Source organism: Macrosteles quadrilineatus, unplaced genomic scaffold, assembly GCF_028750875.1.
Source record: "Macrosteles quadrilineatus isolate MER2022 unplaced genomic scaffold, UCM_ALF_1.0 Scaffold_3__2_contigs__length_128488019, whole genome shotgun sequence".
In the NCBI taxonomy this organism is placed as follows: Eukaryota; Metazoa; Arthropoda; class Insecta; order Hemiptera; family Cicadellidae; genus Macrosteles; species Macrosteles quadrilineatus.
In genome coordinates, this window is record NW_026542596.1 from 118,552,782 (window position 1) to 118,580,710 (window position 27,929).

At 34.8% G+C, this 27,929-nt stretch overlaps 4 non-coding genes across 4 annotated transcripts; 2 read left to right on the top strand and 2 right to left on the bottom strand.

Annotated features, from left to right (window-relative positions):
- Window positions 1–9,207: 9,207 nt before the first annotated feature.
- Trnap-ugg (transfer RNA proline (anticodon UGG)) lies at window positions 9,208–9,279 on the bottom strand. The gene has a single exon. It is a non-coding gene; the product is annotated as a tRNA-Pro (tRNA).
- Window positions 9,280–11,744: 2,465 nt separating this feature from the next.
- Window positions 11,745–11,816, bottom strand: Trnap-ugg (transfer RNA proline (anticodon UGG)). The gene has a single exon. It is a non-coding gene; the product is annotated as a tRNA-Pro (tRNA).
- Window positions 11,817–20,188: 8,372 nt separating this feature from the next.
- Trnap-ugg (transfer RNA proline (anticodon UGG)) lies at window positions 20,189–20,260 on the top strand. The gene has a single exon. It is a non-coding gene; the product is annotated as a tRNA-Pro (tRNA).
- Window positions 20,261–22,705: 2,445 nt separating this feature from the next.
- On the top strand, window positions 22,706–22,777 carry Trnap-ugg (transfer RNA proline (anticodon UGG)). The gene has a single exon. It is a non-coding gene; the product is annotated as a tRNA-Pro (tRNA).
- The last annotated feature ends 5,152 nt before the right edge of the window (window positions 22,778–27,929 follow it).

Genomic DNA, 27,929 nt, shown 5'->3' on the forward strand with positions numbered 1-27,929 from the left:
CCATTTTACCCGTTTACAAAGTTAGATAGCTGAGTTCTATTTTTTTTAGTTAAAACACGTCATTATGTTATTATTGAGATATCATGGGGTTTTCAAGGGAAATGATTTAAACGCAATTCTAACCGCAGGAATATTTGCAGACTAACATGCCACTAGATATTTTGTAACTGATTCTGGTGGTTATTTTTATATTACGGCACATCTTGTACTTGTAGTATTTAACTGAGATAATCTAATTCTTATCAGTGTCAAAATTATGTCTAACAATTATAAAAACCCCCAACATATGTAGTAGGCCTATATGTTTAACTAAATACCAAAATATATAAACATGTAGGCTTCTTGTTTAACGATGATTTGTAATCGTTAGCTATAATACCAGTCGTGGTTATTTAAAATTACGGCAAAGATAAACATTCAAAAAAATTTCATATTGTTTCAAAAATGAGATACTGTACTATTTTACTAAGAATTAAGTGAATGCACTGTTTTATGTCATAACTCAAACTCAACTCACTTTATTTACCTTTTTACAAACATAGAATAACAAATAAACATATGATAATAATTAATAGAAATTAACAGGTGTTATGAAATAAACTGTTCTCACAACATCCTCCCTTTTAAGTTTGAAAGTTCTTCAACCAGCTTGGTTTGTGTATATTTCTCTTTGGACGGTTGTATGGTTCTGTTTGATGTGTATTCGCTGACAAATTTTGTTCACTGTTTTCCTCTCTTAAATAAGGGGCAAGTTTGAGGTGGAATCGATTTCTTCTCACATTCCTCTTATCAGTTTCAACAATATATGAACGAGGGCTGTCCAGGATTTTCACAATTTTGCCATGTCTTCTAAGGTCCACAATCCAAACTGGGTCTCCTATATGAAGAGGATTGAGAGTTTGCACTTTGTGCCTTCTATCATAGTTGTGTTTGTACTTCTCACGATATGTTTCTTCTCTCCCTTTAAGATCCTTTAGATCTGGTTTTCCACAAAGCAAATGTCCTGTCTGAGGCAATGTGCTCCGTAATCGCCTGTTCATAAGAAGCTGAGAGGGACTGAACCCATTCCAGAGGGGTGTCGTTCGATAGGCTAGAAGCGCTAAATAAGGGTCTTTCACATTTTTCTTTAGAATCATTTTGGCGATTTTCACTGCCGCTTCAGCCTCTCCATTGCTTTGGGGAAATTTTGGGCTACTTGTTATATGCTTGAAGCCATAAACTTTGGAAAATGTCTTGAAATCTGAATGTTCAAGCACTTGAAATTGAGACCCACAGTCAGACCTAATTTCTTCTGGAATGCCGTGTCGACAGAAAAAGGCTTTGCATCTCATTATTACTTCTCGTGATGTTAATGACTCTAATTCAGCTATCTCAAAATATCTGGAGTAATAATCTGTCACAGTCAAAAACCAAACGCCTTCAAGTTTGAACAAATCCATCGCAAGTGTTTTCCATGGCCTGTCAGGGAATTGTGTGGGAAGCAATGGTTCATGACTGTTCCTTGAATGTTTAATACAAGTAGGGCATGATTTAACCATACTTTCAATGGCTGAAGAAATTCCTGGCCACCAGACTGACTCTTTTGCACGTAAACGACACTTGGTGATTCCAAAATGACCTTCATGTACTCTTTGAAGTGCCCAAGACTGCAGAGCTGGCGGAATTACAAGTCTTGAACCTCGTAGTATCATCTCATTATCAACACTTAGCTCATCCTTAACTGAATTATACGGTTTAGGTCATCTCGTAATGATGTCTTAGAAGGCCAACCTTGGATGATTATTTTTTTCAGTTCACGTAAAGTCGGATCTTTATTTTGTTCCTCCAATACTTTAGCAACTATGCAGTCGTTTATATCGATGGACGACAAAACCATTTGAACAAACGCTTGAGTTTCTTCTTCTAACTCACGGTCATCAGTACCTGAAAATGGGAGAGGTGCTCTTGAAAGAGCATCAGGAACTAGAAGCTGCTTTCCAGGAATATAAGTAATTGAAAAATCATATCTCATGAGACGCAATCGAATTCTTTGAATTCTTGGAGACAATTCATCAAGATGTTTGGATTTCAAAATTTGAAGTAGTGGTTTGTGATCTGTTTGTATTGTTATTCTCTTGCCAATAATAAATTCTTGAAACTTTTCACATGCCCAAGCAACAGCTGTAGCCTCCCTCTCGATGTTTGCATAGTTTTTTTCAGAAGGAAGAAGGCTTCGGGATGCAAATGATACTGGTCGTATAGAACCATCATCTTGAACTTGAGAAAGAGTTGATCCTAGTCCTTGAAGCGAGGCATCACAGGAGATAATTGTTTCCCGATTTACATCGTAAATGGCTAGGCAAGGAGAGTTAGTCAAAATGAGTTTTATTTCATCAAAGGCCTTCGCCTGCTCTGGACCCCATATCCATGGAACGTTAGCTTGAAGTAGTGAATTCATTGGGGCCAAAATCTTAGCTTTGTCAGGAATAAACCTACCAAGAAAGTTTACCATCCCATTGAACCTTTGAAGTTCTTTTACGTTTTTTGGGCAGTCCATTTTGAGAATGGCGGAAACCTTTTCCTTATCAACAGAAATTCCATTGGATGAGAGGAAATGCCCGAGGAATTTAATACTTGACTTCCCAAACTCAGTTTTGTCTTTGTTAAGTGTCATTCCTACATTTTTAAGCTTTTCAAGTACTTGCCGAACAACTGTATCATGTTCTTTTTTCGTTTTGCCCCAAATCAGAATATCGTCCATATGGACTGCGACATTTGACTGGTTGTCTAAGATTTTGTTCATGCATTTCTGAAAATGTTCAGGTGCTGATGTGATTCCAAATGGAAGTTTGAGAAATTTAAAACGTCCAAAAGGGGTAAGGAAAGTAGTTAGATCCTGGGAATTTACATTTAAGGGGACTTGCCAAAAACCACTGTTTGCATCAAGTTTTGAAAACCATTTTGCTCCTGAGATTGAGCTGAGAGACGTTTCAATTTTGGGAATCGGATGATAAGACCGCTGGATGGATTCATTCAACTTTGTTAAGTCAACACATATGCGGACATCTCCATTAGATTTAGGCACTACTACCATTGCTGAGCACCATTCAGTAGCATGCTCAACTGGTGTGATTACATTATTTTGTACCATACTTTCTAGTTCTTTTTTCACTTGACACATTAGGGGTAAAGGTACTGTCCTAGGAGTGGTTATTGCGTATGGCTTTGCGCCATCCTTAAGTGCTATTGTGTAGGGATCAGGAATGACGCCCAGCCCACTAAACATTTCATGGTATTCGGTAAAAAAGTCACTGTCTACCTCTGCAACTGAATTAACAAAAGTTAAAATTTTCAAGTCCTGTATTGCTGGAAGACCAAGCAAGGGTGTTATGAGTCCCTTCACTACGTATACCATGTGATTTATTTTAACATCTCTGTATTGGATATTAGCTCTAACACAACCTACAGTTTCTAATTTTGTTCTACCAGCCCCAAACAACTCAACTAGAGTCGGCTGGATCCTACTTGGATCAACTATGCCAGGGGGAATTACTGTTACATCTGCCCCTGAATCAATTTTAAATGTTTGTGGTTTTCCCTCAAATACTAATTCTAGTTTCCAGGGCTTACATTTTGACCCATCCCCAAGTGTACCTATGAATACTTTATTATTTGAAGGTCCAAGTTCACTTACTTAATTTTCGTCAGTTACTTCCTGTGCTTCTTTAGATCTGCAGACCTTCGAAAAGTGACCAATCTTTTTGCATAAGTTACATGTTGCGCTTTTTGCTGGACACGTGCTTCTTGGATGGGACGGTTTATAACCACACCAGATACATTGCGCTGGGTATTCTTGTTTCTTTTGACGAAACCTATATCCTTGATTTTGGTTTGAACTCGATGACGTAGTTGCTTCAATTTGAACTCTTTTCTCATCACATAAATCTGCCTTCTCTTTCTTTACGTTATCTGCATGTCTTATTACTGTAATGGCCTTGTCTAAATTCATCTCGGGATCTAGCAACAAGCGATCACTAAGTTTCTCATCATTTAAACCCAGTATTAGTACCATCAACACCATTTCATCATTAAGTGAACCCCAGTCACAGGTTCTAGCCAAGGAATGGAGACTAACTATAAACTCTTCAACTGTTTCATTAATTTTTTGTTGTCTCTTCAAAAACTTTGCTCTTTCAAAAATTAAGTTCCTCCGTGGAATAAAATGTTTGTCAAATAAATCTAAGACTTCTTCAAATGTTAGCGTTGATTCGGTTGCTAAATTAAAAGATGCAAAAATCTCATCAGCTTTCTCACCTAATGTGTATATAAGAGTGTTGATTTGTTTGTTCTCAGACTCTTCAGATAGCCCAGATGCTGACCGATATCTTTGAAATCGTGTTTTCCATCTTGGCCAATCTGCTGGTACAAAGGAGAAACTAGCTGGAGGCTGAATAACTGAATGAGTGTTTGATACAATGATTGACTTCTTAGTTGAATTGTTGTATTCATTTTCTCTGCTTCTTTCATTTTCATTATCTTCATAGTCAGATTGTTTCCTTCTTGGATTTTTCTTCTGAGGCATAGCTCTAAACCGCTGCCACCATGTACTATTTTACTAAGAATTAAGTGAATGCACTGTTTTATGTCATAACTCAAACTCAACTCACTTTATTTACCTTTTTACAAACATAGAATAATAAATAAACATATGATAATAATTAATAGAAATTAACAGGTGTTATGAAATAAACTGTTCTCACAACAGATACATGTATACTGCAAAGTATATTAACCTTTTTTACACGAAAAGTAAGTCAAGGTACATAATTAATTATCTGGTCAGTGGCTGAGCGGACCCAAGATGTCACCGGACATACCAGAACGAAGTGACATCCGAGATGCTGAGGCAATCAGCAATAAATAGGATGTTCCTGACGTAGACTCTGCCTCAGCGGGCATCGAACCTCCCCCCCCCCCCCCACCACCCATCGGATAACCATGACCTGGGACACTGCAAGACTGTGGGTTAGGTCGCGACACCCACGTACACCCATACCCGTACCAGTACCCAAGCTGTAGTACGTGGTAATGAGGGAAGAGTCGGAAATTGAAATATTCCACTTTGGATTTCTTGAAATGTACTTTAAGTACTAGAATAATTTGATTTGAACCCCCTGATCTCTGCGTGTCTATCGGTTCCCGATCTCTGGTATTCCGCCCGTAATTAATTATTCATCATTAATTCTTTTGGACAGCGATCCACACTTGGGTGTGAATTTTAAGGTGAATATGTCTCCAAGGAGAGTGTAGAATGGAGTGAGAAGATCTGTGCTGACCAAGATCAGCTGTTTCATTTAGGATCGTTTTTTTAAAGCCCAATGTTTAACAGAACCTTTTGTTCGGAAGTAACCAGTATACTTTTTGTATTTGAATGACAGCTATATAACTAGGCTTTCTGATCAAATAGCGTATTTCATCACTAGGGCCTAAAGTGATTTTTTTTTGTCCCGAGATCAAGTTTTACCTCGGATGAATGAGGAAAATAAGCGAGGGGTAAAAAGACACTTTTTACGCGTGTGGTGAACTATAAAAAGCTGGAAAAGGAAATAATTTTAAAGTAAAAATAACCTCTCAAAACTACTTCCAGCTTGTTTTCAATTCTGCTAGGCAGCTGTTTAGTAAGTGATTCAATAATTTCGTCTATTACGATTGTGTTACAGTAGGCCTACACCCTTGATAACAATAGGCTAACACCTTACGTAATAAATCAATCAATAAATGAACGAATTAAAAAAACACACCTCACGACTAGATGCAATCGAATATTTTACAAACGAACACATTCCAGCGATGTCATTTTGTTCCAACCAAGGTAGAATAATAAACCAGAATAACGTGCATTGTTTAACTATGTGCATGCGTTAATGCATCACTGTGGAAAACAGAAACAGTATGAATGTGTAAAAATAGATCAGAAGAATGTACATGAGGGAAAAACCAGAGCAATATCAAAGCTTGACGTTGTGGGTGGTGGGGGAGGGGGGTGGCAATATCACACAATATCCTCCCTCTCATCCCCCCCCCTTCTACTTTACCCCTGATCTTCATTTAGTTCATTCCACAGCAACTTTGAACTCTTCATTACCAACATAGCAGCAACTGAGTCCCATTGGAAACCGCGGGCTTTATTAGTTTAAAAGATTTTATTGCATTATTGAAACAAAGCTTCTTATTGAAATAAGATTTCATCAATTTTGTTTATCAATTGTGTTTTGACATCCAGATTTCAGAAAAGGAGTATATAGATAGTAAACTAAGCTGGATTAATTATTATTTGAGCCTGAAGAGATGTTTTAGAGTGTGTATTTTTTACTAACTAATGTTAGTTTTAGTAATTCAGATGTTTTTTCCAGAGCTCTTGGGATTCTGGAAATTCTCAACAAAGAACTGATAGATGCGAAATAGTCGCCGAACGACTTAGTAAACGAATTTTACCTGTAACTGATTCAAGATGAAGAATGTAAAAACAAATTGAACCTAATTTGATCTATGTTGGATAAATGAGGTATGTAATACATCATCAATTCATGAGCTACAATGGAAATTACTTTTAATTATTACACATTCAAAAAATCCACAATTGTTAACCAAGAGTCATTTCACTATTTTTATATCTCCAAATAAATATAGGTAAAAATAAACTAAACTAATTCCCATACGGAGCATTGTGGAGTATTCCACCCGGGTGACAATAATTACAATGCGAGTATTCCAAAACACATGACGCAACTATTCACTTTCTCAGACTTTCTTCTCGTTGTCGTGAGGCGCCTGTCGGCTGTCGGTGTCCAAGGGACGGCGGTGGCGGAGCCCCTGGTCAAGGAAATGAAGGGATCGCCGATAGACCGGTGACCGACACGCATCTTACGAAATAGGACCAGATGCTTGAGTCTTGTGAAATACTGCAACGGCACGCGAGAGCTGATCTGTACTGCTCCACTATTGAGGCTGCTACTGTAGTAGGTCTATACTGATTTAGTTATAGCTCTGTGTAAAAGATTTTCTATAGCTATGATCGATTGATGGTTACACTATTGACTAGAGTTCCTTTACATTTATTGATTTACTAGCTGTTTCTATCGATCGCTCTTCGCACGGATATCTTTTAAATGGTCAAATAAATTCATCGTCTGTGCATATAGCTGAAAAATTGAGGATCATGATCAGATGATAGAATAAGAGGACAAATAAATCGCATTCTCGTCTTGCACTCAACGTGGGCATCTAACTTAAACATTTAAATTTCTTTGGCTGCAAACAAATGTTTCTGGGAAGAAATCTCATGCTTACTTAATTTGTTTTGAAATTGTTCACCTTCAGGGTGATCATCGACCCCATCCTTCCGCACCGATCAGCACATGAGCGATGATACATGTTTCATCACTTTGTATGTAGTTTAATCCGTATTTTGCATTTTTTATCTCCCAAACAACTTTTTTCAAACCAACTTTTTCACTACTCAAACAAATGAAGATTCAGTCTATTTCAAGAGGATCACTTGTGTACGTATTATTTTATTACAGGAAATTACGGACAGCTTACTTTTAAATAAACTAGAGGTCGTCCCGTGGTCGAAATCTGGACCAAAAATATCTAATGTTCAGACTTCTCTATTTTTCATCCCATGCTCCGCTGTAAATAAAACATGTGATTGAAATTCCTTCCATTTGTTTTGATTTTCTGTTTATATTTCGTTGTTATTTCGTCACCAGCATAGCAACCCATAAGAGCTCATGTTATTTTTTTTAATTTTAAATAAATTTTTTGCTCTTTTTTGAGCCCATTTTAATTTATAAAGGGATTCTGCACACCTACAGGAAAATATTTTTCTAACAGTATAAGTAATTTTCCCTACGTAGCACACGAGCTGAGAAAAAATGTTTTAAAGAAGCATTCTTGCCTTGGAAGATGGAATAATGCTTTATTAAATAAAACCAAGAAGTTCTGTGTGATTATTTGCATCGTAAAGAAAATTATCCCGCCAATTTCGGGACTAGTAACGAATATAATATTTGAAAATATATTTTTTAATGAGCCTTATTGAATGTAGTACAGTCTGAAATTGTATTTTCTTCCTTGACTTTGTTACTGTAATTGTAGATGAGTCATAAAAAATGCGTAATACGGAAATGAGTAATTCACAGCAGCGTTCTCTGTCATTGGCTCAATTTAACTGCGTAATTTTTTTTAAGCTTAACATATATTACTTGGGTATTCGTAGATTTTTTGTGGCCGTTGGACGAATTTTAATTGAATAAATACTTGTAAGACGTGGAAGGAGACATTTCGCTGGTGCGTAGTTGGAAGTAAGATGGTGGAAAGACCAATACAGCATGTATAATGGAACCTGTCTCCTGAACCTGTCTACCCAGACTGAACCAAATCTTAAGCCATGGAATAGTTCTCAAGTAGACGCTGGGCCAGGTTCCACCATAAAGTGTATAAACATAAGAAAATTAATCTTGACCACGTCTGGTGGTGAGGAACAGCTTCCAAAAGGAGTCAACTGGATTATGGAAATATATTAATAGGAAATTAGCCAGAAAACTAACAATATATTGTGCTTATATACAAAATACATTGTAGTAATAATTGTTGGATAAGCATAACCAAAATATACCAAAATCCCAATAGTTTATACCCACGAATTACTCAACAGCCCAATACACTATGTAGCCTAGCAGTATGTTCATCTACGTCGCGCATAACAATGACGCGCCTGTTCTTGCGGATAGTAATTTTACAATCATGTTCCACATTTGGTTTGCTAATGAGATCGAATTGTGTATAGTCATTCATTAGCGCCAATGTGAACTTTGAAGGTGTCAATTGGCGGTTTTGTTTCTCAGCACCCTTTCAACATGGAATCGCCTGTGTAATTAATCAACGTGGTTCATTCTATATTTGTGATGTGATTAAAAATTGGTTTTATCATCATCTAAATTAGCATTAAACTTTGAAGTAAAGCCACTGATTATAATAACTTTCAAGATTTCTAGTGATTTGTTTTAGTAATTTAAATTATGACCTAAAAATTCAGAAAAAATCCTCAAAATATATAAAAATAAATTTAACCTAAACAAATTAGCTAAAAATAATTTAATAACAAAAATTGACAAAACGCTTTTCATGCATCTCTTGAAAATAAAACTAAAAATAAAATATTAAGGGCCGCTCCGGGATTTGAACCCGGGACCTCCTGCACCCAAAGCAGGAATCATACCCCTAGACCAAGCGGCCGATACTAACATATGATAGAAGTAAACAAGTGTAACTGAAATAGTTGTCAGTGAAAGTGAAGACTTGAGGAAGAGACGATGACAGAGAACACCAACGCGACCTGGTGACGGAGTAGGGCATTAGTAGGCAGGTGCTAATATGCTACTTAGGGGTGCTTACTACAGTGTTAGCAAAACGGGAGTGCCGATGGAGACCAGGTCAAGTCCCTTCACACGCACACACCCCCACAGGTCTCCATCGGCACTTCCGTCTTACTAACACTGTAGTGTGATGATAGGTCAGCTGTAGTAATTGGTATATTTCGTCACTAGGGCCTAAAGTGACTCTTCACCCCGAGCTCGGAGAATAAGCGGGGGTTGAAAACGACACACCTTTTGCCTGTGTGATAAACTATATTTTTCGTCACATGGCATCTTTAATTAACAAACTATGCTATGAAACGAAAATACTTTTCTAAAGATAACCTCACAAAACTACTTCTTGCGTGTTTTCAATTCTGCTAATGTAAATAAGCAGCTGTTTGAGTGATTCAATTATTTCGTCTATTACGATTGTGTTGTTGTACATTATACCATCGATATGCCAAACTGTTAACAAGAATGCAACAATAAGCTAAAACCTTACCTAATAAATGAATCGATAAATATTTTCGATCGAAGTTGTTGCTGCAATCGAAATTTACTATGGTTTACACCAGCTGATTTTCAATCCCTAGGGACTAAAAAATATATTTACTCCCTAAAGAGTAAAGTTTCTACTGTATACACGCAACGCATGTATAAAAACGGCTGTTTGGCTGCAGTATGACGCAAAACTCGTTTTTAAGTAACAACAGCTTTGGGTTGAGATTAGGCCCAGTCAAAGGAGTAAATTCAAGGCGGATTTTGATTATTTTAGGTAACCTAACTGAAGTAATTAGAAGTCTCTACCTCTAAACCCCTGATATTTCGGTCAACACTAGATTCTTGATGAAATAACAATACAAAAATATTAATCCTGTATGGTTAGTAATGATTTTATACGTTCCACCATAGGCTTTTTGTTTCATCCCATGGACAAGGAATCTACTCGAAAACTAAAAATACCCCCGCCACAGCAAACCGGCAGATTAAGCGAATTTCCACCTGGCTGAATTTCAACTAAAATATTTCTTAAAAATTGCCAGATTTATTTCCTATCTAAATAAAATTAATTTTAGTGAGTATTTAGGTTTGCTGCTACAGGGAAGATATTGAGGTGTGTTTTTATTGCAATGTCGATAGCTTAGTATGAAATAAATGTCAAAATTTAGTCAAAATTTCGAAATTTAGTTAAAATTTATCCTTATCAAGTAAACTTAACAGTTTATATATTCTCTATAAGAATAACATAGGTATCTTAAATTTACATTTTGTTTAATTATCTCCATAACCGTTGGGCATACAAGAACGCTTCAGTACACAAAATTATTTCTTTCTTTAAATTCTACAAAACGGTTTGGAGAGAAATTATGAAATTTTGTGTTTTTAGGGGAAAATGGGAAAAATCCATTTTCACCCTATAAAACCCCCCATAAACCCCCGTTCCCATAGTCCGATTATGCTGATTTGCGAACTCGTTCGAATAAACGTAGGTTTACACGTTTTTACCAATTTTCATCAAAATCGGAACTTTTTTGCTCGAGTTATCACGCTAACGGACACACACATACATATATTAATAAAAACATATATAAAATAAGAACCCTTCTTTCGCTTTTTCAATTTTATTTCATTTCCTTTCTTTCTTTAATATAATATATATATAAACTTTGAACGGAGGGTGTTTTTGGCCTCTGGGGACCTCAAAACGAAAAAGTAAATCGGTCCCGGGCCTGGGTCTTTCCATGTTACCATACTATCCAATCGTTTATGACTAATATAGTATTACAGATTAGCAACAATTTTGGTTCAACTAAGTATCTTGGGCGAACTATGATCCAGTATCAAATGTAACAGATGAAAATGCAAGAGGGAGAGAAACGAGAAGAGGGAAAATAATGACAAGAGAGTGCAACCCGTGGAATCACTCATTCCTGTTGTATTCTACAGCTTTTTAACTGCCCAGCATTTAATAACCTGCAAATTCGGAATACAACTTTCATGGTTAACTTTGTTGATTCAAAAATACTACAAAATTGGAGTGAGTTGCTAGTCTAGTGGCATAGTGGACTTTGGAAACGGGTTCGATTTCCGGCACGTCACAAAACATAATGGTTTTGGACCGTTTGCACTAAAAGTGTTTGAATACCCTCTGCTATACCTTTTGAGGGAAATGTCACCGGTAAAAAAAAGAATGCGATTTTCTTTTAGTTTATTAGAGGGGCTCTTGAGACACTAATGAAAACTTAGTTAATAAGGAATGAATACAGCTTTCTACTCAAACTGAATTTGTATAGCAGACTAACTTTATATACTTAACAAAATATAATTAAACCAAAATATCAAGGGCCGCTCCGGGATTTGAACCCGGGACCTCCTGCACCCAAAGCAGGAATCATACCCCTAGACCAAGCGGCCGATATGTGTGGAAGTAATTGAGGAAAACAAGGGAAAGTGTGTCAAAGTGGAAGGGATGATCCAAGGTGAAAGACAGCAGACATCAGTGTGGCGTAGACCTAGGGTGCAGATACATATCCAGGCTTAGCTTAAAGTGTACCACTGTTTACACTCACACAAGTTAAATGTTATCTTTGCTTCACCCTCTTGCACTTAAAGTGTATCTGTGGTTTAATTCCTTCTACTCAAAGTGTATCACTTCAACCCATTTAATTTAAGTTTATAATGTGTTTCAATGTTTTTCAATTACAGTGTACTAACCTGAACGAAAGTTTATATCTGCATCATTCATTTCAACTTCATGTAATCTATGATTTAACTCATTCCCAAAGTGTTTTTAATCCAGCCTATTAAACTCAAACACTATTTTTACATCAGGTTAGTCCCTTTAACGCATGTCTTCAATATTGTTATGTCCATTTACAATTTCTTTTTCCTTCATCCTCTTTATTTCTTTTTTTTACGAGTACTGCATCATGTCTGCCCTATATGATTATTCTAACTTTTGCCTAGGGAATTGTAACTTTATAATTGCCCAAGTACAGCACAAACGATCATTTTATAATCGTTATTAGTGTTATGGTTCTGCATAATTCTAACGTTGATTCGCACTGATGCATCAAGTTTAAATATTAAACCTAGCTATTCTTTCATCAAGCGATTTAAATTATATAAAATCCCATTTTTAAAGCAATCGTTTTCTTACATAGTCTACAGAGAAGTCCAGAAGTCCTTCTCTCATTTCGGATCAAAACACAGTAACCGGTGAGTCGGTATCGTGGAAGCCCAAACTAATCTCTTCTGACGGACCTGAACATTTACTATCCACAGCCTCCCGTCTCTTGACAGACTTGTAGCTAAGTATTGGCTCAGAAAGCACCTTCTGGAGTAGGAAGCTGGAAGTTGTTCCCAGAATCTGTTTCAGCAGATGTTATCGCTGTACTCTCTGTCGGCGAAGAATTACCCGAGTTGTGAATAATCACGGTCGCCACCGCTAGGAGCTCCACCATCGCGGGTGACAAGTCGCGTTCCCACAGGTTGTCACAATCACTGCATTGAATGATGATTGTTTAAACCGATCATTAGCCTCCGCTGCGTTCCCGCGCTTCTGGACGCCTCGGAAGTGGATTTGCCGCGCTTTTAGAGGCCATACTTGTTACAGTTTACTGAAAACTGCATTGTCATGTTAACGAAAGATAATGTAAACTACGTTGGAAGGATGGTTAGGGTGTAATATGTTGGAACCAAATTTATTTAGATTTTCAATATAAACTGGACTAATAAAATGAACTGAACAAATATAAATCGTTTAAGAAAAAGTTTCATTAAATTATCAATATGTTCATAAACAAATCGTTTTATGTACCGTACAATGAAATATTAGTAAAGTGTACATAGATGAAAAAATACAAACATAATTACATTATATAGTTTAAATTGTTAGGACCAAATAAGTCTTGAATATATCAATCAAATGAAACTCAAATGCATATTGATACGTGAGGTCCAGAAGAAACAACAGGCCGTACTGCTGGAACATTTTGTTTTACATTTACCATCCTGAAATATATGAGATAAAAAGCATATTATTGTAACAGTGTTGTTTGCTCTTAGAACATTCTGATGGCTGTTTTTGTCTGTAAGTATTCAACAGTGATGACGATTGGCCAACTACATATTTTATAATTAAGGCATTTTAAAATCAGCATTGTACAATTAATAAATGCATTGTATGTACAACTTTTACTTTTATGTACAAGTATTTTGAGAAATGGTCACGTTGCAGCTATCAGGGTTGCATAGCAGTTTCCCAAATGTTTTCATCTTTTCTAACTCTAAAACATATATGCAGTTATTGCAGTACAATAACAACAGTACTGTTCATCCATCAACCATAGAACCACATTACCAGAAAACCTGCCATACCATTCATAAAACCATACAATTTTACTATCCTGCTGATCGTAGCGTTATGGTGACGTCACTCGTGAAGTGTCACGTAGTATCTGTCGTCTGCCGTGCTATGAGTCACATCAGCTGTTAACCATAAACAGCTGTCCAAGCATCAGCTGGACAACATATGCTATTGATCACCCGCATTCGACATTCGCCTCTTCCTACATAGAGGGGAAGGGTTTTGTATCGGGGAAATACGATACCCTATATTATTACAGCGATAGTAATATCAGATTACCAAAGTAGTAGACTTTATATTGAGTTTAAGGGGTTAAATTCCTAAACATGTAACTTTTAGAAATATCTTGAAAGTTTGAATACAATGGATTACAAGTTATTTAAAAAAAGTTAAATTTATAGCTATTGTATTAAAAAATACATTACAAAGTAATAATGGGAAATTGTTTTACTTTTAGCTTCTTATACTGGTTAAATAAATTACAAAATTAAAAAGGTTTATTATTAGAGTCGTTGATAATGATGTATGCTTAATAAATATGGCAAAATAATAGATCTTCCTTCAGTGAGCAGAGAATAACCTTTAGGAATTGTAAATTTTATATTCATCACTCAATCAATCGATAGTTGTTGATAAATTGGTATTGCTACAGCAATTTATAGTGTAAAGAAAAGTAACTCAAATAAATCACTATTTCTCAATTTCCTTCTGTATAATTATTAAATTGTACCATCGACTATCAATACAATAATCAATGGTTGTATGCAAAACTATTTACCTATTTAAAAATATCAATAAATGGTAAAACTTATTTTACTAAAAGGAGAACAAAGTCCGCTACTGAGGTGTAAGTAGTCATTTAGTAGACAGTTTAACTGCTATTAAATGTTCTCGCACGCTACACTTTTTAAAGAGGTAGAGAAGTGAATCTCTTTCGACACCTAGTAGCATCGGTCCTCCCATCTGGAAGAGCTGTGGCCATCGTATATATAGCGACGCGTTTCTACTACTTTCCTGCGAGAGCCGAAACACAAACGGCACTGTAACTTGTTTTCTAGATAAAATATGCAAGTGGTCCGTATTGTTTTGATATGGTTTGAATATCGACAATATAAGTCAATTAATTAAATGTTAGGGGCAGGGTAAATAAGCAAAATGTACAAAGCTTACACAATTAACATAATACAGTACATAAATGATGAATTAATTGTTGGGTTAATAAAATAATATAGCTGTGGATGAGACAAAATCTATTACAGTAGGCTACTACCTTTTGATAGTTAAAAAAAGACGAAGGAGATATAATAACGAACTGTGGACGAAATTGTGTAAATAATAAAATAGTAAATAAATCAGCTGAGAGCAAATATTAAATGCAATCTTCAATTTAAAAATTAAATAACGTTGGTGACGGATAATTCATCCGCAGACAGTTTTCCGTTTTAATAATAATAAATAAAGAAACGAGGCTCTTAATATTTTTCTTATCTGAATAATATAGTCAACTTAACGATATTTATCTAATAGTTAGATTTGATCCCTTAATGCGATGAATGTAGACTGTATCAACGCTTCCTAAAATATGTTTAAACCTTATATGTTACATTGTTAAAGTCGTAAGTTGATAGCGATCCCACAAAAAATGTAGCCTATATAAGGTCTCGGAAAACAATTTTGTATTTTAATTTGTATAAATATACAGAGAAGGAGCGATTTTCTTCTCCGCGGATAAATATTTCGTTATATGTGACAACACTACCGCTACAATTATCATTTATGGTGGTTTATCAATAAATTCTCTAAACCCTTATTTAATTTCCAACCAACCATTCGTTATAGAAATCATTAGCGATTGACGCTGGCTGAATCACGAACAGTATTGAGAATTACTAGACTAGAAGCGATCGGGTGTTTCCATATAATTGGATCCTTCATTTCGTTTAAAGGCTTCAAAAGCAAATTTTTTTAAATGTTTAATTTAAAAAAAATTGTTTAAATTTTTTTACCAACGACCGTTTTTTTTTTTAAGTAGCCGTTTCAGTTCAGTTCTTATTGAAAAGTTTCACATAACAGCATTGTTTAATTTCATAACAGCATAGTTTTACAGGTTTTACTCATAACAACACGGGTAACGGACCAATGACGATCGAGGATAGAGAGAGAAGAAGTAAAATCGTAATGATTCGAACTTCAACTAATCAGCTGTTCAGACCAATTCAATTGTTGAGTGTTTGGTACAATGTTTCGTTGCATCACTAATGGCAATGAGGTTATAAACGAAAACTTAACCTCTCCTAGAAGCTATGAGTAGTGATGTTTAGTAATAAAAACACTGTCGTAGGTAAAGTAATACGCAACTCGCGTAAATAGTAGATACTAGTAGAAGTTTTTTTCTCCTCGTGTCATGTACACTATCTTTTCGCAATCGTTTCGTAAACTACTATTCTATTAGGTGAAAATAAACTGGTGACTTTTTCTAATTGGAACGAATATATTTCCTCCCCTATCTAAATTGAATAAAATATAAATGTACTAAACAATCAAACTTAGTTGATATTATTAATGCGACACTTTTGTTTGGAAACAAAGCGTGTTTTACATTTTAAATCTTACCGCTTAGCAAAACCTCAACATAAAATGCGATAAAACTAAATTTGTCGACACACACGCCACACGTGGTTATAAACGCGAACTGTTCATTAAATGGCGGCGATAATTATAGGAATCATGTAAAGTGGAGGCTGCTCGAATTAATTAACAATTTTATTTTCTTATCCACCTCGAGATTGTCTAGACGTCAACCTACACGACGGCAAATTAGTTAGTTGGTTTTATCAAGTGTATTTTTTCATGTGACCATATTTATTACGTAGACCCAGTTTGAGGAATGCAATTTGTAATGTATGATAATAATTGTGTTTAATTTATAACATGATCCAATGTCATTGACTCTACAACACAGGGGAGTTCAGCATTGGAGGAGGAAGGATTAAAAATTGTAATATTGTCTAAGTTTTTTTTTCTTCCCTTACCTTTAACTATGGTAAATAAATGTAGATATTGACGTCTCGTTCGTTTTTGGCTGGAAAGTGAAGGTATTTTTTTTTAATAATTGCCATTTTTCACTACGAATATCCTCAAAACCACAATGCATTCAAAATGCACGGCAGTTATTTAAAATTTCTAATTTCAAAGAGATTTTTGGCAAAGCGAATATGGTCGGAAAAAAAGTTGGATGCAATAGTATCAGTCCTTGAAACTTATATTGGGTGAATGCATTATGGAAAATGGTGGAAGGTTAATGAAAGTTGGACGACACAATAATAACTCGCACACAAAAATTTTGTCCCAAGTCACCACCGTTCAATTTAAATTTATTGTGACCTTCGTTTATGGAACTAGATTACCATTTCATCCTTGCCAACTATTTAACAAATGTAATATAGGAGTGAAATCGGATGGATGAACTAGAAACAAGAAAAAACTGAGATTGATTAAAAACTAAAAATATCTCCGATCTTATATTAAATCCAGGGTTCATTTTCTCCCTTACACAGTCTGACAAGCTACAAGAGGAATAAAATACAATACTGTATGAATATAATAAGTAAAAATCCTCACAAAACTTGAACTAGTGTACAATGACTGCAAGGCCATATTTGCTAGCAGTTCTAAACGCAGCGCTATCATGTTATAATATTTACTTAGCAAATGATATCACCTGTCATTGAAGAAGATTGTCGTTGTTCCTACAATGAGGCTACCTCATTATTAATACCTAATACCTACCGCAACCACCCATGAACATCAAGTTCTCAATCGTTCCATCCAAGGAATTGGAAATGTACACCAATGAACATTTAATCCCAACCCAATCAAATAAATAAAATAAATATCGACCAAAACATACTAAATGCTTAGTAACTTAGTTTCATTATCATGCATTATCTCATCAATTTATAGAGAATATCATAACTTCAGCATAATCCGAATTGATTTCAAGCTCCATTCTGTGTATGTACACATTTTGGGTCACGTTTTGTTCATAATACAAGCTCAGTAGCTTATCGACAGTAATGCTTTAGAGTTATTGACTTGACATGCAACTTATACCTGAGGTTGTAATTAATTTGACCAATAGTAAGGTTAAAAGTTCGATTTTGCATTGACACTACTGTTTGGGAGCCTCAACAGACCAATATTGTATTTGAGTTCGTTGTTCAATGTCAAAAAAATTACAAGTTTTGCCAACTTAACTAAACAAAATATCCAAGTCGATGCAAACTTAAAGAATATACAGCACATTACATTTTTATGAACCAAAACGCTAGGGCCGCTCCGGGATTTGAACCCGGGACCTCCTGCACCCAAAGCAGGAATCAGCAGACCAAGCGGCCGATATTTACATTAATAATAGAAGTAAACAAGTGTAACTGAAATAGTTGTCAGTGAAAGTGAAGACTTGAGGAAGAGACGATGACAGAGAACACCAACGCTACCTGGTGACGGAGTAGGAGAATAGTCCTACTTTAGTGTTTAGATACTGACACTCACAAGAGACGATGACAGAGGACACCAACGCTACCTGGTGACGGAGTAGGAGAATAGTCCTACTTTAGTGTTTAGATACTGACACTCACAAGAGACGATGACAGAGGACACCAACGCTACCTGGTGACGGAGTAGGAGAATAGTCCTACTTTAGTGTTTAGATACTGACACTCACAACTTTACTTAAAGTACCTTCGATCTTCATCGATCCATTGTGGTAATTGAGTTTTTAAAAAGTTTGTAATATGTTCCTTAACAACAAGTCACCAAAGTACAAAGCAAAATTACATTGATCACAAATTGAAAACAGATTTGAATAGCTTGTTATTCAATTTTTTCATCGTGTTTTTGGAGTAGGATTACGTGTCATTTTCAGATCAAATAATAAATTATTTTCTAGCAAGCATGCCAAAATTTTAATGCCTCCACATAAAACAAAGATTTAATGTACAAAATAATTATTTTTTGTTCTACACGATGACTGTTATTAAAATACTACATTTTTATGTTTTATAGGTTACATATTTGAAACCTCTATTAGAAAAAAATCAACCTCAAAAACACCTCGTCCCCATTACCCGATCCTGCTGGTTCGCGAACCCGTTCAAGTTTTTTCAGAAAAGGGAAATTCGCTAAAATGTACAGATACAAAGTTAATTATTTTCAGAAGTATTTAGGATATCTTTTACGGTGATTGCAATGGCTGATGTAATCAAATGTGAAATTATCCTGTATCATGAATTAGAAAATCAATTCTTAAATGAAATTATGCATAAGTTTTGGTAAATTTTACTTTAAATTAAATATTACTTCTTGCCCTCTTACCTTTAACTTTTAAAACCATAATTGTCATTCAGCCCACGACGTGTCTGTGTAAGAACCTCCGGCTCATTTGCTTTTAATTCTTTGTTCTTTGTTTTAGTGAGTTTTGCATTTATAAAATATTTTGTACCTTAATTACTTTGCATTGGTACGACTACTTTTGATATTTTCCATATTAACACTGAATAATGTCATACTTCCACAATCAAGCAAAGTAAATACGTTGGAACGCATCTTTATAGACGATTTAGCTTTTACACATTCATTTGGAACAAAAAAACTTCTTTAAATTTGAAAACAAACAAAATTGATTTATTGGCCAAAATCCAAAATTATCTGTTGAAAACAAATTAGTGTAATTTAGTACAAAATTATATTGAAACCTATTTGGATACCGTATCCAGCTCTGGGGAACCACTTTGAACCCTTAAGAAGTATTTAAAGGACCCCAATCCAAAACACTAAACATATTTTCACAAACTCCTTGGTATGTCTGAAATAATTATATACATCGAGATACAAAATTACCTTTAAATTTAGAAAGAAATCTAAAAACCCGTGCAAATGTCTTGAAGAAAATTAGAAAACCATCCAGGATTCCTGACCTTAAAACGACGTTTGTAAACCTTGATATCCGTAAAACTATTTGTACATCTAAAAGAATTCATCCGATCGACCTTCCAAATAGTTTTAGTTGAATTTTTTATAAATTTTTGTATTTTTTGTGTTTGTGCATTCTCTGGAGGATAACTAACTCATGTAAAACTTACTTAATGTTCTAGTCATAACAACAGATTTTAAGCAGCCTAAATACTTGTAAAATATTAACTATAAAATAAATAAGTGTTACTTTGATATCGAACTAAATAACAGAGATTCTGTGACAAGATTGAACACTATTATTAGCCTGTTATCGATACTCAGCCTGACTGAGACTGTATATCTTCTACATCGTCACCCTCCAACATTACTCTTTCACCTTGAATCATCCCTTCCACTTTGTAACACTTTCCCTTGTTTTCCTCCATTAGTTATTTTACATATCGGCCGCTTGGTCTAGGGGTATGATTCCTGCTTTGGGTGCAGGAGGTCCCGGGTTCAAATCCCGGAGCGGCCCTAGTATTTTAAATTCCTCTTTAAAATTTAATGTACGTGCCTTAGAGTATTATTTTGTGGGATGATACTACTAACAGGGATTTTTATGTTCTAATAAATTCTGAATTCTGTATAAACGTATAAACAAACCCACATTTATTCGAACGAGTTCGCGACCCAGTATGATCGGACTATGAGAACCGGGGATTTACAGCGGTTTTACAGGAGAAAAAATTGTTATACCAATTTTGACCCAAAAACATAAAATTACACTATTTATTTCCAAACCATTTTGTAGAGCTTGAAAACAAAATATTTAGTTTATCAAAGTGTTGTTTTATGAGCCTAATGGTTAAGGATAAAATTGGAAATACCTGTAAATTCAACACTCTTAGTGTTATTCTCTTGAGGTATGAGCAACAGTGTGCTTGTTTATGAAAATATTTTGATTTGTTTTGGAAAATTTGTTTATTTCGTACCAAACTATATTAACAAAAATTTAAATTTAAGTAATAGCACCTTTTTAGGGAAAAACTGTATACTGTTGAGAACGAAAGTGTCCTTATAGAAGAGGACGATCCAAAATGACTGACATAAATCCCTAGCGCAGATCCATCGATGTAGGAATAAACATATGCAAATGACTAGAATATTGTAAATTGACATTTTATTCCAAAGATTTCATTTTAAATCTACAAAAACAAACACTTACTGTTTACAAATATGGAAGACAAAATAACTACCAAAGCCTATTTGGATCCAAATCAATTCATGAGCCTATATTTAGTCTCCCCTTGGTAGGTTCTGCCTGCTTAAATTGGCTGATTAACTTAGAAAAGAATAACACATTATATGTACAAGTTTGATAATAGACTTAAGTTATTCAAATCACTGAGCATAATAACATAATGGAGACAAATCAATAAACAAAAAAACTAGAACCGGAATTACAAAATATAAGTGTGAACCTTCGAAATTTAAATTTAATTGTGTGTTTATTTATTCTATGCTAACAATTTTTAAAGGAATGTTATTCCATGGACAAGATAAAAAATATATTTCATGTATTAAAATCAAACATTCAGAGTTAGTATCAAAGTTATTAAAAACATTCACAAGAAAGATTATCTGTAATGAAGATTCAGATTCAAGATATCATTTGTGTGAAACTTAAAGATAGGATCATAGCTCAGTGATTTAACCTTACCATGAATCGTAAAGGAATTTGAAAGTAAAAACATTTCTCTTATATGAAGGATTTCTGGTAAAACGTACTACAAGTCTAACTTGATGAAAAATCTTCTTTTTTCAATTATTGTAGTATTACTACAAACACTAGTTTACGTTTTGGCCTACTGTATATGAGTAAGTTTAATATGAATAAGTTTAAAATACATACTCTCATGAAAATAAATGCACAATGTAGCTGAAAACGTCTTAATGCGTTGGGCCAAAATATTAGTTTTGGAATAAATGTTATATTTTAGAAGAAATAAGTTAACTTTTTGGTGGAAGATCAAAGATACTTTCAATACTGTATCATACTATATCATACTGTATCAATCCAACTATCAATTACAGTATTTGAGATAGGGACGCCACCTATGTTATGTCCATATTTTAACCCAAATTTGAGTGGAGGATGAGTGTAGAATGTTCTGAGATGATCTGTGTATACTTGATAGTTTGATACTTTCAACTGAAATGACAACTATATTAAGCTAGCCTAGGGATTTTATATTTAACTATATTTAAGTGTGAATGGAGATAAGTGTAGGATGAGTGGCGCGATCTTGTAGTCTTGTTACTGACTAAGATCAGCTGGTATATCAGTCAGGATCATCCTTATATAATACGTGAAGGCGATTTCTACGAAACTACTCCTCTGTTAATAATGGAAGGATTTTTACATACAATGTGTCAAAATAGAGTGGTATTTTTTGTGTAGACGCCCCCTTTTTCACTAATTCCTGTAATAGAAGTCCTCGGGATTTGCCCCACAAGCCATCAAAACACCAATGTATTTCTTATGAAGAAAAAATGTTGTTTACTTATACAAAAGAATAATTTGTATCAATTACAGCTGTTCATAGTAAACAAATGATACACTCACGAGAGTTCTTTTTCAGTGTGAGATAGTTTTCAGTTTCGATAACTGGAGTGGAGTGATTGATTACATTATCTTTGAGTTGACCCTTTAAGTAATCGGAAATTAAGACTGTTATTCGTTTTGAAATAACACCTGTAATACTTTGCAATTGCTCGAATTCGAGCAACTGGTGCACTAGTTTATTTAAAGCTATGAGTTAGTTAGTCCAAACACTACAGACTGCCTACTCCATCCCGCTCCATCCCCAGACAGATTAAGTATTGGCACATTGGTGTCCTCTGTCATCGGCTCTTCGTCTTCACTTTCACTGACAACTATTTCAGTTACACTTGTTTACTTCTATCAAATGTTAATATCGGCCGCTTGGTCTAGGGGTATGATTCCTGCTTTGGGTGCAGGAGGTCCCGGGTTCAAATCCCGGAGCGGCCCGTAACGTTTTTATTCAGCTTTTCAAAGTAATTTTGTACATATTTGCCATTGTATGTTAATAATTAGGATATATATATACAGGGTGATTTGTACTCAGTGTGACAAAAGTTTTTTGGTGTAAGTACAAAGTAAATTAAGTGTGATGATGCATATCAAATGTTCCAAGTCAAAAAATTAGCTTCCCAAAAAATTATTTTATGTTTTTCAAAAATAACCATGCTTTTAAACTTAATACAGCGATTTCTCAATTACCTGTATATGGATTTGAGTAGATAATGTCATTTTCGTGTTCTACGTTAAATTTTGAACAAGAATAATAGAAAATAACGGAGGAACAGTTGTTAAAAACTCCATTGTAAATAGATTAAAAGATCAAAATTAAGATGTTTGATAAAAAAAAAAAAAAAAAAAACAATAGGTTATTGCATTTTTTACACCCTGTATACAAGAAGGTGTCGGAATATGTTAAAAACTGCGCCATTTTATAGGCTTTCCAACCATATGCTACACCACTGAGCTTTATGTCTGCGTATGTACGCTATAGTGGTTTGAGGACTACAAAGCATGGTGTCTTTAACATTTAAAACATAGAAAGTCGGCATTTACTAAGCAAAAGTTGTATTTTTGTTTCAGCTTGAACAGTAAAAACAGTAAAAAGTTCCCTGTTTTCTGGTATTCAAACCACTAAAACAAACAAAAAATATCTAAACCTCAATCGTGTAGCATATAGTTGGAAAGCTTATAAAATGGCGCAGTTTTTAACATATTCCGACACTTTCTTGTATACAGGGTGTGAAAATGCAATAGACAATTGTTTTTAAATTTTTTATCAAACGTCTTAATTTTTATCTTTTAATCTATTTACAATGGAGTTTTTACAACTGATCCTCCGTAATTTTCTATTATTCTTGTTCAAAATTTAATGTAGAACACGAAAATGACATTATCTACTCAAATCCATATACAGGTAATTGAGAAATCGCTGTATTAAGTTTAAAAGCATGGTTATTTTTGAAAAACATAAAATAATTTTTTGGGAAGCTAATTAGACTTGGAACATTTGATATGCATCATCACACTTAATTTACTTTGTACTTACACCAAAAAATGTTTGTCACACTGAGTACCAATCACCCTGTATATACTGTATGTACTGTCATTTGGTATGTTACTAATGTTCTAAATAATTTAGTTACACTCTGCACTGATGTATTAGTTGCAAGACAAATTGTACGCACTTTCCGTGTTATATCAGTATGGGAATAAAGTGCAATGTTTGAACTATCAAACTGTATTTCGGCAACATCTCTAGGTTAATTTCTTTAATGCATTTTAGAAATATCATAGAAATAATATACTTTTTTCTTGCAGTGTATATTTTATTAGCAAAATAAAAAGGTTACTTGGGAAAAATGACAAGTGTTAATCAAAATAAAAAAAACTTTAGATAATTCAGGATGACTTATCTTAATAACAACTTAATAATAACAGGAAGGTTTTCAAGCCGTAACTCAATACAGTACAACATTAATTTATCAATATTATTATGTCTATAGCCTTCTTTGTATGGAGTATAGCTTTTAAACGTTGCTATATAATTTCAAAACACAAAAAGAGATTAAATGGTGTCTGAACTGTTTAAGTATATAATACATAGACATCTTTTCATTGGCGATTTTGTTTAAAACCAATAAAATTATTACTAAAGCAAAATGGAATTTAAAAGCTGTACCAAAGTCGAGTTGGCAAATGTCATTCAGTCCAATGATTGTAGAATAGGGCAGAAATAACGAGGGATTCCACGGGTTGCACTCTCTCGTCATTATTTTTATCCTCTCGTTCAGACTTCCAGTATTTTTACCATTAAATTTTGTACAATGAATTCTAAAATCAGAAAGTGACTTATTTTATAAGCTTAAATCATAATGTTTGAATAATATCGTCATTTTAACAAAATGTATATTAATAAGTAACGAACATTTGATAGGTGTGAACCCTAGGTTTCTAGGATGAAGAGAACTTTTGGAAATAGTAAAGACTAGCGTAGTAATAACGTAGTAATATGTCGGAAATAACCATCTACGGTACATGTAAGTCCTTGGTAGTTAGTACATGGATAGTCATTGACAAATCCGCACAATTTGTTTAGAATAATTGGTGTACAAACTCTAAATCTCTTTAACATTATATTTAGTGCATGCTATAGATCAGATCAACATTAATTAACAATAAGAAACAAACATGTACTAGTGTGACTTTTAATTTGATCCTTTCTTTTCGATGGATTAAATACTATCATCGAAAATTCTCTCACTGTACTTATATATCATGACCTCTAATCAAAGGCCGTGGCAAGGTAGAAGTGGCATCGCTGCAGCCCCGGCCTATCGAGACAGTCGTTGCAAATCAAAACGGACCTTCTGCGCAATGTTTATGTTTAGACGTTTGTTATTACTGTTGTTACCATGGCAATAGGCCAGTGTGATATCAACAACATGACCTAGTAGTAGACGAGGCCATGTCGATGCATTGTAATTACACTATACATACAAGATCGTAAATACATAAAATAGTTTAGACACACATTTGAAACCCTTCTCCTACTCTCCAGAACCTTGTGAAAATTAAAATAGTCATCGGAGACTTTTATCACCAAATCATGCAGACAACAGTCGTTAAAATCCTCTGACTAAAGGAATACACCCTATAACAATATATAACGTTAATTCCCAAAGGAACTGGGAGCCAAGAAAAGCTTGGCAGTGGTTGATGCAGTGAAACATGTGAAGCAATAAGCAATGTATCAGAGAATACAAGGGGGTGGGGTGGGGGTAAGAAGCAACCCCCTTCTCTAAGCTTCTCATCCCTCCTTCCCCCCTCTCATATGTGTACCTGAAACGTGTTTTGCATCGCATATTGAAAACATTTACTGGAAACTTACAAAGGGTTGGTTTGTAACCAAACGGAGGTTTAGAATGTAAAATACAGACCAAAAAACAGAGTTTGTAAATGAAGTTGAAAAACTAAGGGTATACATTTTTTTGCGAATTTCTCATATAGGGAATAACCTATTAGTGTAGGTCTCATGGTAAGACCTGGACCCGGGACCGATATACTCAAAGTTTATTTAAATTCACTTCACTCTAATTTAAAATGAATCCACCAATGTTAAAGGAATGATTGTAAAACAGGTAAATGGTGTGCAGGATTTTTAATGTATTATGATTTTTGGCACTAATGTGCTTTTTAGCATGGATCACATTTTAATAATCCTATGACATTTAAAATCTGGTCCTGAACATAATACTGTTAGTTTAACTTATTAAAGATAATTTCTGCTTCTTTAGCATAAATGAGACCCTTTTTTATGAGACTCAGATTTGGTCTGACAAACAACACCCACAGGGCCCCTTGCATAAGAATGTACATGTTCAGTTACATAAGATATTAAAAGTATGTTGTAACGATTAAAATGCAGATCGTTTTAAAACAGCAAATGTAGTTTTGTGGGGAGAAATATGTGTTTGTTGGTGGATCCGGTGAATCAGTTTTAATTTTGTTCACAATGTCAGCTTTTATAAACACCCCGCACTCAGGGGGGGCGTGCCTGTTTACCCCCCGCCACAATCGCCTCAGGTGAAGCGGAAAAACTTAGTGACTCCAGTGACGCCTTGTGACGGACGGAGACGTCCCATGTCGTTTGTGCGGGCGTTAGAAATGTCGGACTCGATGGAGATGACTGGAAACAACCAAGAGCCGAGGCGTGGAACGACACCCACCCCGGATAGACAAAGTGTTTACGATATGAATTACGAAATTTCTGTATAGCTTTAAAACAAATTTTCAGTCCTTAGACTCGGATCATTTTAATTTGTTATCAAAATAATTTATGTACTTTAGTCTATTTGAGCATTCTCCCTTTAGCTGGTGTTAAAACAATAGAATTTTCAATATAAGTTACATTCCTCTATTTTTTACACTTTGATCTCATACACCCGTTTGATTCTAGTTTGCTATACAGTTTGACCAATTGTCACATATTTGAGTTTCCTCCGCTAAAAATTTAGGCCGGTCATTAGTTAGTCTCTTGGTAGTTTGTTTTGTAACGTTTTGTCGTGGCCTCTTGGTAGAACCGTGGAACGTTTCATAATTAACATAAAAATCCAGCAGTTATTTGTCAATTTTCCATTCCTATGGACAGAGGTTTGTAACTGTTTGACAAAATTAAAAATAACATACTAGACCGACTGAACCAATATAATGTTGTCCTATTGTTTGTATCAACTAGGAATCGTATCATTAAATTAAATAAAAATACATGGTAGCGACGAATAGACGTGGACGGCACACATGTTTCGCAATTGCTGGAGTATTTGGGCAAACAAAATTGGATATTTGTGACTTTTGCAGAAGGTTATTATTTGTAAATGCAATTATTAGCCTATTTAAGACTAATTTTGTACTTACTTCTCCTTCCCCGTAGCCCGTCCAATGGTATGTTGCAAACGTGGTGTGTTAGTAGATTTAAATAACGACAAAAAAGCTCAGTATAAAAAAGTAATGATGTTGGAAATTACAAGAGGTTGATTATGAAAAAATTATCTTTTAGTTTTTTTATCGGATGGAAGTATTCAATAAAATGAGGGAAAGTTCTCCAAAACCAGAAAAATATTTAATTTACTTGTTTGGTAGACCTATAGTTAAAGTGACTGTCTCCTGGAATTCTGGAACTTTCATACAACTTAGAAGCGTGGTGGTTGGTGGAATTTGTACCTAGACTTCGTGGAAAAAGTGCTACGTTGTGCAACTATACGAACCTCGTCCTCCATAACATAATTAGTTAAAGTTAAGTGAACAATCACCCCAATATAAGTTTATTTTTCACCGTTGTAATAATTTTGATTTACACCCGAGCTCGTTAGAAGTTATACTAAACAGTTCGAAGTTGAAACAGGTTTGAATAAGTAAGTTCCATGTGGCAATATGTGGTGAATCAAACTTTTATGCTACAGTTCTCCCCCCTCCACCCCCTCTGCACAAACCCCACCACTGAATCCCCCCACTCCTTTACGTCATCCCCACCACTTTGCCCCTTCCACTCTCCCACTTCTCCTACTGTCCTGACATATTCCAGTCATCTGTTACTTCCCCT